The following is a 12,030-nucleotide window of genomic DNA, read 5'->3' as shown; positions in this document are numbered from 1 at the left end:
ACTCCGTTCTTTAGGCAACTGTTCTAAGATCCGCAGTAGCGTAGCAAACAATCACTAATCTTGCAGATGCTTTTGAAGACTGGTTCGACACTTTGAGGTCTCTCTTTCCGCCCTGACTTATCTCGTACATCCGTTCGCTCGGTGTTGTTTACGGGCAGGGGTAAATCAGGGAGACTTCGATCTGAAAGCCCTTATTGTGTTGTCGATCGATCGAAGCCGTGTATTCGATGGGGAAGAACAGGGAGAAGCAATCAGTTTGAATTGAATACACACATCTCTGTATATATCGCTTCCAATCTAATCAAACCTGAACACACAGCCTGACCCCCTAACGGTTGGTGGGCCATTTCGATGCTGAAAATGTTAGTTGTGTTCAATTCAATTCTGTGATGCCGACCCCGCATCTAGCTGAGACGATTATGCTGGTGGGCGAGATCGTACGTGCTGGTGCTCAGAAACGGTGGTGTATCTGAGGTATCGATCTGCTCCGCAGCTGACACACGGTTCGCAACGGGTGCGGGATTATACTCGCTGACCGCTGTGTGCCGAAGTGCCCGTTCTCAACCGCCCGGTACAACAAATCTTCTATCTTCTCGGAATCGATCGAACCAATCAAGTGCACACGGGGTAAAGATCGAGTTCAATAACATTGGCTTTCCACTATTGGGTGCGGAATGCAACCTAACAGGGAAGTCAGTTAACTCGGTCCAATTACTGCGATGGAGTGTACTCATCCCCCTTTACAGTGCTCCAGTTTTTCTCCAGGCCCGAAAACGGAACTTACACGCTACATTCTGATACATCGCCCACCCCATTCCCGATTATCGAAGAGTGTGTTCTTAGAGAAGAAATGCTGACCCTAGACCGGCAGCACGCCGCAAATGAAGAATATGAAAAATCGTTGGACAGATGCCAATGGGAATGATTAATTTTACGATATTATGAGCTAACCCGATGACAGTTTATTGATTACGAGGGCTCCAAAGCTGGCCCCAAAAAAGAGGAATCATCTCCATGTTGGTCTGCTTTTTCAAAACGATTTTACGATTATTGCTTTTAATGATCTTTATCGACCAACGGGGCGGGAATCACTGGGAGAGATCCGACGAACGAAAAACTCGTAAAGATCATCGCAGCTAAGTGAGCCTCATTCTTGGGTCATTGAGAGGCATCATAATTGGTGAGTCGCCACCCTGTTCCTGGAAGTCATCCAGATTTAACACTAATGGGCTACCATCCAAAGCCAAAATGTCCCTTTCCCACCCATTTGGGTCAAGTGTTTAAAAGCAACACAAACACCCCATTATCGATCGATTTTGGAAGTTATTTTTTGGGGGAGCAAAAGATCAAGATGGCAATGTGATCCTCAAAACCAACCCAACGACATGCAGTAAGACTTTCTTTTTATTAGCTCGTTAAAACAATATTGCGCATAATATGTTAGATGAGGACCATTTCTTCCCAACACATGTAACACTTTTGCTGGGGATGACCATTTAATGTGTTGCACGCGCGCCTCTTTCATCGCCAAGCAAAATTGGAACAGGAATAGGTACGAAAATTGAATTCCAACCACTTTTCGCTACCTTCCCCAAAGTGGACTCCACCTCCAAAATCTTCCAAACCGTATCATATGTGTTGCGCTATCCATCATTGCATAATTTGTCCGTTTCGCTACATTGTTGCTCGGTGAGTTCAACGAAACAAGGGATGTACGGGGGAACAACCAAGAACAGCTCTGACATGTCTTTGCTTCTTCCTGTCTGCTGCGGTAAGGGCGTTCGACTAAATGTGGATTCTGCAGGTAGACCAACCAAATGTGCCCTGAAGCGTCTCCTGCTGTCCAGAGAAATCCCTCGTTAAATATTTAGCTCCAGATGAAAAATGAGTTGCCCTGCGAACCTCTCCCCCCCAAACGAAGCAGGGGAGAGAAACGGTACGTGGATTGATTTCGATGGGGGTTCGTCTGTTTGTGCGTGCTGAAGTCGTTCCAGCAAATCTCACCACATCTCAGCAGCAGGGTAGCTAATCAACCGAACCGTGCAGCAAAAGGAATAGAATCATTGGGACACAGACTGGGAACGTTTCACTATCGAAAGATGTGAAGAAATTAGTTCCTTCACTTTTGGAGTTACTGGAAAGAGCATTCGCGGGTGCGGGGACGGTTCAACGAACTGTGAGTGGGGTGAGCTGGAGTCAATACATCCAATAATTAGTGTAATCGAATATGCTGTCCGAGGAAGAGAATTGCCTCAGGACAGTGGTGATACATATCGGTATCACTTTAGTAGCTTCTGGAGCAAATAGTAAAGGGATTTTAAATTTTATTTTAGTGACTTCAATTGAAAAATGACCTTCACACGAGAGTAAAATAATTTTCCACTACAAATGGTATTCTTCCCAATTCCAGTACCAGAGTTCCTGCACAATCGATCGTACAACAGTGTCAGATTTGTATTGCCCATTTATTCTACAAAACTCCCCTAGCATAAGAAGCGACGTACTATGGCGCCTGGTACGTCAAACAATCGTACGAGCAATTCGATTCCTTCGCTCCCCCTTCGAATCCGTACTGGCCATTTACCCTCATTTCGGCCAGGGGTAGTTTTGGGTAATAATGAAAGCTCGACTAAAAAAAAGGGGTTCCGAGACGAGAGGAACACGAGTGTTCGTTACGACGTACAATCCAGAGTTCCAGAGTTTACCGGAGCGATCGAAACCAAAAAAAAACATCCTGACTGTGAACGATTGAGCTTCCGTTCTGGTGACGTTGGTTTGCATCTTGTTTCATTCGCACAGAAACAGAAAAGGGGAGATAGAATCACAGGACCAATGAACCATGAACTCACCACACTCTGGCTTCATACATGGCGCAAGGATATAGAGGGAAAAAAACGGAGGGTTACAGTCCCGATTGAAGTGAAAACTTAAACGTGAAGGGGAATGAATTGTACACTAGAACGAAACACCCTGGAATGGTGTGCTCTGTACGGTGTTGAAGACTCGACTCACCGTAGGACTTGCAGAAGCCTTGTTCGTCTTTTTTCCTTCTTTGTATTTGTTCATCGAGGTGCATTTGGGTGCAGAACGGTATATGCACCCAAAGCGTCGATTATTGCATGTTAGCGGGACATCCTTTCCCTAGTTGTGACGCGTCATTATAGCGACCAACACACCGGGCAAGTACTAAAGAACTAACGATACTGATACTGTTGTTCGGCAATGGTGCTTTTTTCCAATTAATTCTTATGCCGCGAGGAATGAAAATACATTTTCCACTATTTCCTTCCGGGTTTTTATTGAATATAAATGTGAATATAATGAAAAATGAAAAAAAGCTGTCTACTATACAGCAAATAGGACCACAGACTTGTGTGCGGAGAAGGACACCATCGAATGTTCCAATATATTTGTAGTTGGAAAAGGTGTTATGGATAAGAGACTTCGGAACATGACGAAGCATCTCTTCATGGATAATAATGCTGCACTCACGATCAAAGCTGCATGCAAAGGTCAATTATTTTCCCATCAACTACTACCCGCTTTGTCACCTCTAGGACTCTGGAATGGAAATGTAATAAATGTGGGAGTCTTTCAGACGAAAAAAATGTCACAACTCATGACAGTTAAGAAAGTTGTAACTTTATTCTGTCATTTAAATTATACTTCAAATAACAATAAATCGTTTGTATGGCCTTGTTTGTGGTGTTCCTCAACGAAACGGCACATACCTTGTTGTGTCTTGTTAATTATTCACGTGTACATTCGCATACCGCATGAGAACGATGCAAGCTGGTCGAATGTGGGAAGGTAAAATTTAACGATTCTTGCAGGACAATAAATTCCATAGAATATAAGCTTTAAATAAATGATACCAGTAAGGAACGACCATCGTCTCTCTCTTTAACGCCAGGTAGTATGCCAGCTGACATGAAAAATTACCGTCGATTCGTTTAAAGGTTCTCTCGCTTATGTACGTAAATGGTAGGAATTTTAGAACCTGGACCTTTCTTACCGGGCCAGGTAAGCGTTGGGAATAGATTTAACCAAAGACATACAGCAAAATTCCATCCCCAAAAAGGGGTAAGAAATCGGTTTATTGTCACACGGGTCCGATTACGTAGTATTTGTTCATGATTCCGTAGAATAGATGCCATCAGCAAGTTCGAGGTATCTTTGTTTGAGGTTAAATTTTTAAGGGGTTTCAAAGACGTTTACAATTAATAACTTTTACCGTGTCAAGGGCGATCATGCGAGAACTTTACCTGTGCCTAAAGTCTTGCTATTTACGTAAGACGCAAGATGTTATTATTTTTATAAAATAACAATATAAAAGCTTTGGCAATAATCTCAAATAGAGCAATTTTCTCTAGAGCGTTAGTTTCTCTTATCTTCCGTACGAGTCATTTTCGGGGACACACAGGCGCCATACACATCCTTTTTTCGGCTCCAAAAATGTTTTCCGCAACGCATGAATATTGCATTTCCAAAAGCGGACTATCGAACAGAAGAAAAAAGCAATCTGCAGCTGTCAAACAAAACTCCGCCATCAATGTACACACGCACACACTCTTGCTGTTTCTCTCGCTATGCTCACATTGCGTCAATCGTGTAAAGGACTCTTCAATTCCCTTCTCCATTGCACCGCGTTTCAAAAGAAATCTTGTAGATTATGCTACAACGAATTGATGAAAATGGTTAATTGTGTGTTTTAATTTTACGATTCTTCTGTTTTGCAACGCCATGGCATACTAAGATGCTGCAGATGTGTGACGTGAGATGCGGATGATGACTGATAGTGAGATGCTTTCTTCATCGCTCATCGGGCGGTGAAAAGAGATGTCCTTTTTTCATCCACTTCGGTTTCACTGTGTAAGTGACCGGCCGTCAGTGTGTGTGTGTGTACAATCCAGTAGATATGGTTGCTTAGTTTTATCTTCTTTTTTCTTCGTTTATAGACATCCCATAATAGAAACGAATGCTGCGTGTGTTTTTTTCTCTCCACTTTTCGAGACGAAAGAACTATAGTGAAAATTACAAGGGAAAAATTGGGTAAGAGGAAACAATAAAACAAAGATGTGAATAATGTGTGGCGAAGCATCTAAAACACTATCCCTCCACCGCCATTTAGTGTGTGCTGTGTGGTCGTCGTAATAAAACTGTCCCATTTCGTGAGCGGCAGGGATTATACGCACTTTACTACGTTTATTGCAAGGGAATACGGAACGATAAACGTCGAAACTACTGCGTTGCAAGGAAGATTTCGGTTGCTTTTTCTTCCCAACGAAACCGGGGGAAAATGTGTGTAATAATCCACTGTTTCCTCTGTTGCTTATAATGCTACAATTTTCCCGAATTTCCATCAAACGTAAAGCGATTTTCAATTTACCCGATCGCGCCCTACTGAGCGGTTGCATTCATTTCCACGGTGCAAATTTTCCATCCAGCAAATTTTCCCGCTAAAGCCGCAAAACACACAAACCACAAAAAAACCCGGGTCAATCATCGAAAGTGCATTTTGATGAAGCATCATTAAATATAGAAATCTGTTAACACGTTTTCCCATGGCACCTTATGAATGGGGTGTTTAGCTTTACCCACGGCAGCAACACTCGCACTCACAAACACTGCCAAACAGAAGTTCCGATCGATAAATGCAATTTTCCTGTCCGTGCCGGGTATACGCGTTCGGGGTGGGCATTTTCCCCCAAACACGAACGAATGAAAAGCCGGGAAAACGAAACGAAATGAAGGGAAGCAAACATTACGGCTTCGGAAAAATCTGTTGAATATTCAAACCGGAATGGGGGAAGAAAACTTTTTTTTCTTTTGGGCCACTTTTTTTAGCTTAAACATCGTATACTTACCAGTTCAGTACTGGAGTTTCAGTTCCTTGTTATTGGTTGAAATTTATTTATAAGATCCTTCTAAACTTTCTTTACACTTTCTTATAGTACTTTGATGTTTATGAGCACTTTTTAGTATCTTTCTTTTACACACACCGTTTTAATACGTTTTTGTTGTTATTCACTACGTTCGTACTGATTTTCACTGTAAAAAAAGGTGAAGATATAAATTTAAATACAATATTCAAACACATTACACACCGTAAATAAAAAAAAATTAAATTAACAAAAAATAAAAGAAAAACACTTGACGCCACTGAGTGAATAGTTGTAAAAAAATAAAAGTATGAACATTTTCATTTTCAAGCCCAAAACACACGCACAAATTCACATGTAAACTATTTTTCCTGCTCGCGTTGTGTATTTGCGTACGCGCGCATCGCCCCGTTGCGGCTTGACGATGATTCACGTCACATTTTCCGACCGGTTTTCCGATGCGCCTTGCATGTAGGCAAAACGGATGCACACTATTGAAAGTATTGAAAATTCATTACTTTAACAGCACTAGTTTGTATTTTTATTAGCTTCCAAATCCACAAAACCACACGAATATGTGTTCCGTGAGGAAAGGAAAACGTTTGCCGCTAAAAAAAAACGAAGGAATACATTTCCACTCACACAACGATCATACTCGCTCGCACACATATGCACCGTTAGGCAATTTGGTTAGCTGTTTGTTTCCTTTTCCGTTTTCGGGTTACGTTTTGTTTCGTTACTAAGCACACACACACACACACACTTTCACACATAGAGTAGTTTTCCTTTTTTTCCTTTTGGCTGCTATCTTCACACGAATAATATCCTTGCTTGTTTTGTCTTCTTTTCTTTTCTGTTTATCTCTACCCTCTGCTTTACGCTTTACTCTGCTTTCGTTTTGTTCGCTTTGAAAAGCGATTCCTTCGATATATCCTTGCTACAGCCCACCTTGCTTTAGCTGGCAGGCCGTGTAGAAAACTGACTGTCGACGTTGGCAGTGCGGGCACAAAATTAAAACCGACCATATCGAAGCAAGCGCGGCTTTAGAGCGATCCTTTTTTTTACCCATTTTCTTGTTCGCTGCTCCACACTCACAAAAAAGGCTTCACCGACGCGCGCGCGTGTTAGCGGTTGCCGTAGTTACACGCCCGTCTCACACACATCCACACACGGGGTGTACACCCCTTATAACCATTACCGAAAAAAGGATGCATCTCACACCAAAACTAGCCATGGCATCCTTTTATTTCCACCTAGTGCATAAATCTCCTAGTACCGCGTTTTACACCGTCTTTTACCTACTAACCGTTGGCATTGCGTCCCACAAACACACGCACACACACACATACACACTTACATAAAGGAAACACCTCGAAAACTATATTCAGCGACAGCAGTCCCAGCGCACACAACCGTTTGGCTCGCGCGTTCAAACATAATAAACAGGAGAAAAAACATAAAACATGACGCCGCGGCTCTATGCGCTACCTTTTTCCAAGCGATGCGCCGGACCTTAGGGGTGGATGTGTGCGAGCGTGTGCGTCCTATACACGCACACGAGCGAGAGAGTGAGAGATGGGAACGCAATACAGAACGGTGGAGCGAGAACGTTACACGTGAGAACGGGAAAGCGAAATTATGCTCACAAGCGCTATCTCTTTTTACACACGCACGTTTTGTATGCGTTTTTCTCTCTTTCTGCTTGCTGTCTCTCTTTTCTGCCGTTTTGTTGTGAGAAAAAGCCGTTGAGAATAGTTTTGAGAGAGCGCTTCCCAACCGTTATGCTGCGCTGTAGTTTATGCTGCGCTTCTGTAGTGCGAAGAGCATAATATTTATCTTACCGTTCGAGTGGATCGAAAAGTTACTGCACTTGTTTCAAATAAAAAAATGCTTTTAAAAATAAAATATAAAATTTTTCTAGTTGTTTTTTTTTACAAAAAATTAATAAAAATTGGATTTTTTTTTATTCATAAAGAACGGCCTGGCCGTATTGCTAATAAAAATTTGATGTTTTATTTTAAAATTCATGTTTTAGATGCTATTTTCTAGGTCTCTAGAAGGAAAAAGATTATTTTAGATGTATGAATTTAATTAAAAATGCTCGAATTTATTAATCTCACTCTCTATATGGCATTTTTTTTGTAATATCAGTTAAATTTAGCATTTGGAAAATTGCAATTACTCACCCCAAAAATGGTAGCAGAAGAATCAATTCGATTCCAATTAAAAAATATTACCTTAGTGTAACATTTCTCTGTACGGTTTTTTGGGAATTCAAATCTCCCAACGCTTCTCCATACGCCCCGTGTGTATGTGTGTATCTTTCATCGACAAATTTTGGGTCGATTCATATATCACGTTTACCTCCCTAAATACCATAACTGATACCATCCGGCATGCAATCGCGTAAAATGCTTAGAAGTGAGTTTTTTTTTGCTGTTGCTCGTTTTTCTTTCTCCGATCATGCTTCATGATCCGATCTGGAGAAGATCACACAATGGGTATGGTATGCTATGGCGGGTATGTTGCCTACCGAGCCGGAGTACCTTCAATGTCGGGAATATAATTCAACACACTCACAAAACTATCATTTGAGACGGTCGTTTTTATGTTAAATGGTTAAAACCCAACGACGTAAGGGGAAAAACACTCATATAGACACAAAACGCACGTTGTTAGATAATGGAGGTCCCTTACCTATAGGACCCTTACCTTGTTTGCCGTTTAGGTTTGGAAAGGCTTCCTCTGGCCCCTTAACCAACACACACACATACAGAGGTACAGCAAACAACCAAAGCTCACCTGAAAACGGAACGACCGAAAAGGATCTTCATTCTTCGTAACTGCACAGGGAATGCAACCATGGGAAGTGGAATTAAAACACGCCCGAAAGTGCTTTACATACATTTACCGGCAATGGGCTGTGAAAGTGTTCCCCGGTCCAATCTGTCCTCGGTGCGTATTGTTGTTTGAACAGTGCGTCACGATCCAACGGTTCCCTGCGTCCCGTAAAACGTGAGTCCTTGCAAATGCGGACATGCCCGCCTGCCAGTGCATAATGGGAATGGATGTAGGGCATGTTTTCGAAAAAATTTTAACACCTTTCCTTTGCTCATTTGCATGTTTCTCACACCGACGCCACCACCTTGCACGATTTTGAGTGGAGATTTCGAGTTGTAATTTTTAATTTCTATTTGTCAAAGAGTTAATTTAAATTTTGTCATTTTTTTGGACAACTGCCCTCAGGTTTCTTCTCGGATAGATTTTTTTTCCTGGTGTTGATTCTTTTAAGTGTAATTTGGCTTGTTCTAAAAACTGCAATTTACTATCTATAAATTACTTTATTTATTTATTATTTATATAAAAGAAAACATTTTTTTATTAAAAAAAAAACATTATAAAAAGCTATGGAATGGATGGGAAAAATGGTGCAATTTTAATTGTATATCGATCCATTGGGTATTAAGAAAAGTATTTTAAATACGTGCGCAGAATGATCGATCGTCGGGAGGGAATGAATACAGCTACAATTGCAATCATTTATTTCTATTCTTTATGCGTTGAGCTGATCTGCACAATGATGATCGTCAGGTGTATATTCCTAATGCATACCGATCACATTAATTGAAACGCTCTCAATTGAAACAGGTCGAACGGGTTGAACATTTTTACACGTGGCCACTTACCGGGATGACGTCCCACGTCCCAATACCGATGCTGTCCGTCTGGCCGGTTCAATATTAGACTTCGATGCACGGGTCGAACGGGTTCAGGCGTAAATGCTTTCACGTTCCATCCGCAGCGCGCGCGACTGGAACGCATCGAAGCCCAAGTTCTTGACCTCGGTCAGCGTCGGTAACGTCGGTAACGTCCAAGTGTCAAACGTGGTTAGGGAAACGGTTCACGTCCGGTTGTGTCCTCGACGGTTTCGGCCTGGAAAATCGTTAGTTCGTTTGTTCTTGCCCAATGATGCGTACCGGTTTTTTTTCGCTGCTTTTTTTCCTCTTCTTTCTCTTGATTGCGCGGACATTTACACCTTTGTGACTGACAGTGACATGAAACGGGATAGGTTCAATAGGGGTTTTTTTTATTTATTGGTTTGAAGAAACGTAACGAGAGAATCGTAGTTGAAATTTTATGTTAAAGCTTTATATTGAGTTAATATTTTTTTTAATAAATTATTTGAATCAAACATTTCAAGCGTATTGTCCCATAAGCTGGATGCTGTAGCCTTAGTAAGTAGAATTCATTTTCCACGGTTAGCAGACAGGTTAAGCCAAGAAAGAGATATATTTTTGTTATATTATTTATTTATGTATAACTTATCAAATTTATAATAATTTCTACCAACAAAAACTCACTCACGAATGCTTATATTCATGCATAAATAATTAATAATCTACAAAACTGTCATATTTCAACCAGCGAGCCCTCTTTAACGTTCCGTAACAAATCACGATGAAAGTAAAATTAAAATAAAATTCTCATTTTTTCACACCCTCCCATTTGCAAGAGTCCGGAACCATTTGCAGGACCGTTTATCTCAACCAATCAATTAATCATCCGTGAACGGATCGCGCGAGGACGTCCCAGCGGTGCAAGTGTCGTACATGACAGCGTACATCTGTTGACAAGCCCGCACAACATCACCAAAATCCGATGTTCCTATGTGGATGTAGGAGTTTTGGGGGATGCACCCGAACAAACAAATCCGTCCGTTAAGGTTTGCAATGATGATGGTCCTTCGCTTGGACCGGATAGGACGACTGTGCAATGTGGCAAATTGCATTCGCTACCGTCTAGAGTAGGGGAACGGGTCTGACTACATACTGAGCTTGTGTTTTGTGGTTTTCCGGAATGTCCTTTCATGTGAACTCCTACAGGTTGGAATTTTCATGATTTCGTTTTATCAAATAGTGAACCCAATTTGCATTTCGTACTTGATACATAAAGACGCAAAACCACACGAAAGGGCTAGTAGAAAGTCAAATTAAATCTCTCGAGCATTGGTTCAGATTGTTTGCAGCCTTCCTTCCCTACGAATCCGGTGACTAAAAACTCCCTTTTTCAACTGCAAATTGCGCAATGTGTCTCGTGCCGAAGTTTGACATACAACGTGCTTTTCGTTCGCTGGCACAACGGAAGCAGTCCTTCATTCCAGGTGCGCTGTTTATGTTCATTCCCGGACGCATCCCAGACCCCGGAACCGTTCGTTCCTTTGTGTCATAACCATTCAGATATTTCTCCATAGACGACAGGCGCCCAATAGGACCCGACATAGGTTTGGAGGGATTATGATCTCATTGGTGAATCTGCAGGCGGCCTCAATACCAGCAGATGTTCTGATAGTGCAACCCGGGGGTGAATTCGAATACAGCCGAGACTGCATGAAAGGTAGCTTCAATCACAAATCTTCCACCACGAATGTGCCACGGATCATCATCACCATCATCATCATGGCTGTGATCGTTGTTGCACTGGAAAATGGGCATTTTTATTGCCAACATTAGTTTTTGTTTGGTGCATCTTTTATGCTACCGGATTCGTTTTTATTTGTTATTAGAAAGGCTCTTTAAATGGCTCATAAACCTTGATGCGATATGAAACCTTATTGTATTAAATGTTGTAAAATGTTTAATGTAAAAGCTACTATCAATTACACTTGCTTGAAAAAAAAAATCTAAGGGAAGCGCACGATCATAAATAGTTGAAGGAATGATTCACCCTTGTGACACATCGTAAAATAGACGAACCGATCGGTTGATTAAATTAGTAAAGATTAACCATTTGAAGGGCATGATGTGGTATGGAAAACAATTGATGATTCATACTGGTTGTGTCTCGTGTTAGCAACAATCTCTTCCAAAGAATTCTATCGATTAATCATCAACGAGAAAATTTGTTCCTCGTTAAATGTGGCTTTAAAACCTTTTAAATTTGTTCATGATTTGTTCCCTTAATTTCGAAATACACTCTGTAATAACTATTCTGATTTTTAAGGGATATTTTGACATATTTCTCCCGTGGTGATCGATCGTTTCGATGAGATGTGATTCGAAAAAAAGCACCCTACATAATCGTAACGCTTCGCTGACTGAGTAAAGTGGTCATGTTGACGCTTTCCGGTCTCCGCGTATTGGTTCCGGTT

At 41.4% G+C, this 12,030-nt stretch overlaps 1 protein-coding gene across 4 annotated transcripts in view; it reads right to left on the bottom strand.

Annotated features, from left to right (window-relative positions):
* The window catches only part of LOC125772120 (neurotactin), a 33,992-nt gene extending 26,648 nt beyond the window's left edge, over positions 1 to 7,344 (bottom strand). The window contains exons 1-2 of one of the 4 annotated variants that reach the window (XM_049443522.1): positions 7,189 to 7,344; positions 5,868 to 6,051 (exon numbers count right to left, since the gene is read on the bottom strand). The gene's annotated coding sequence lies outside the window, so the exon portion shown is untranslated. The other 3 variants (XM_049443521.1, XM_049443524.1, XM_049443520.1) reach the window with 3 other exon arrangements.
* Between the last annotated feature and the right edge of the window lie 4,686 nt (positions 7,345 to 12,030).

This window comes from Anopheles funestus, chromosome 3RL (assembly GCF_943734845.2).
Source record: "Anopheles funestus chromosome 3RL, idAnoFuneDA-416_04, whole genome shotgun sequence".
Lineage (NCBI taxonomy): Eukaryota > Metazoa > Arthropoda > Insecta > Diptera > Culicidae > Anopheles > Anopheles funestus.
Note: the sequence above shows the minus strand (reverse complement) of the source record. Positions and strands in the feature narration are given on the sequence as shown.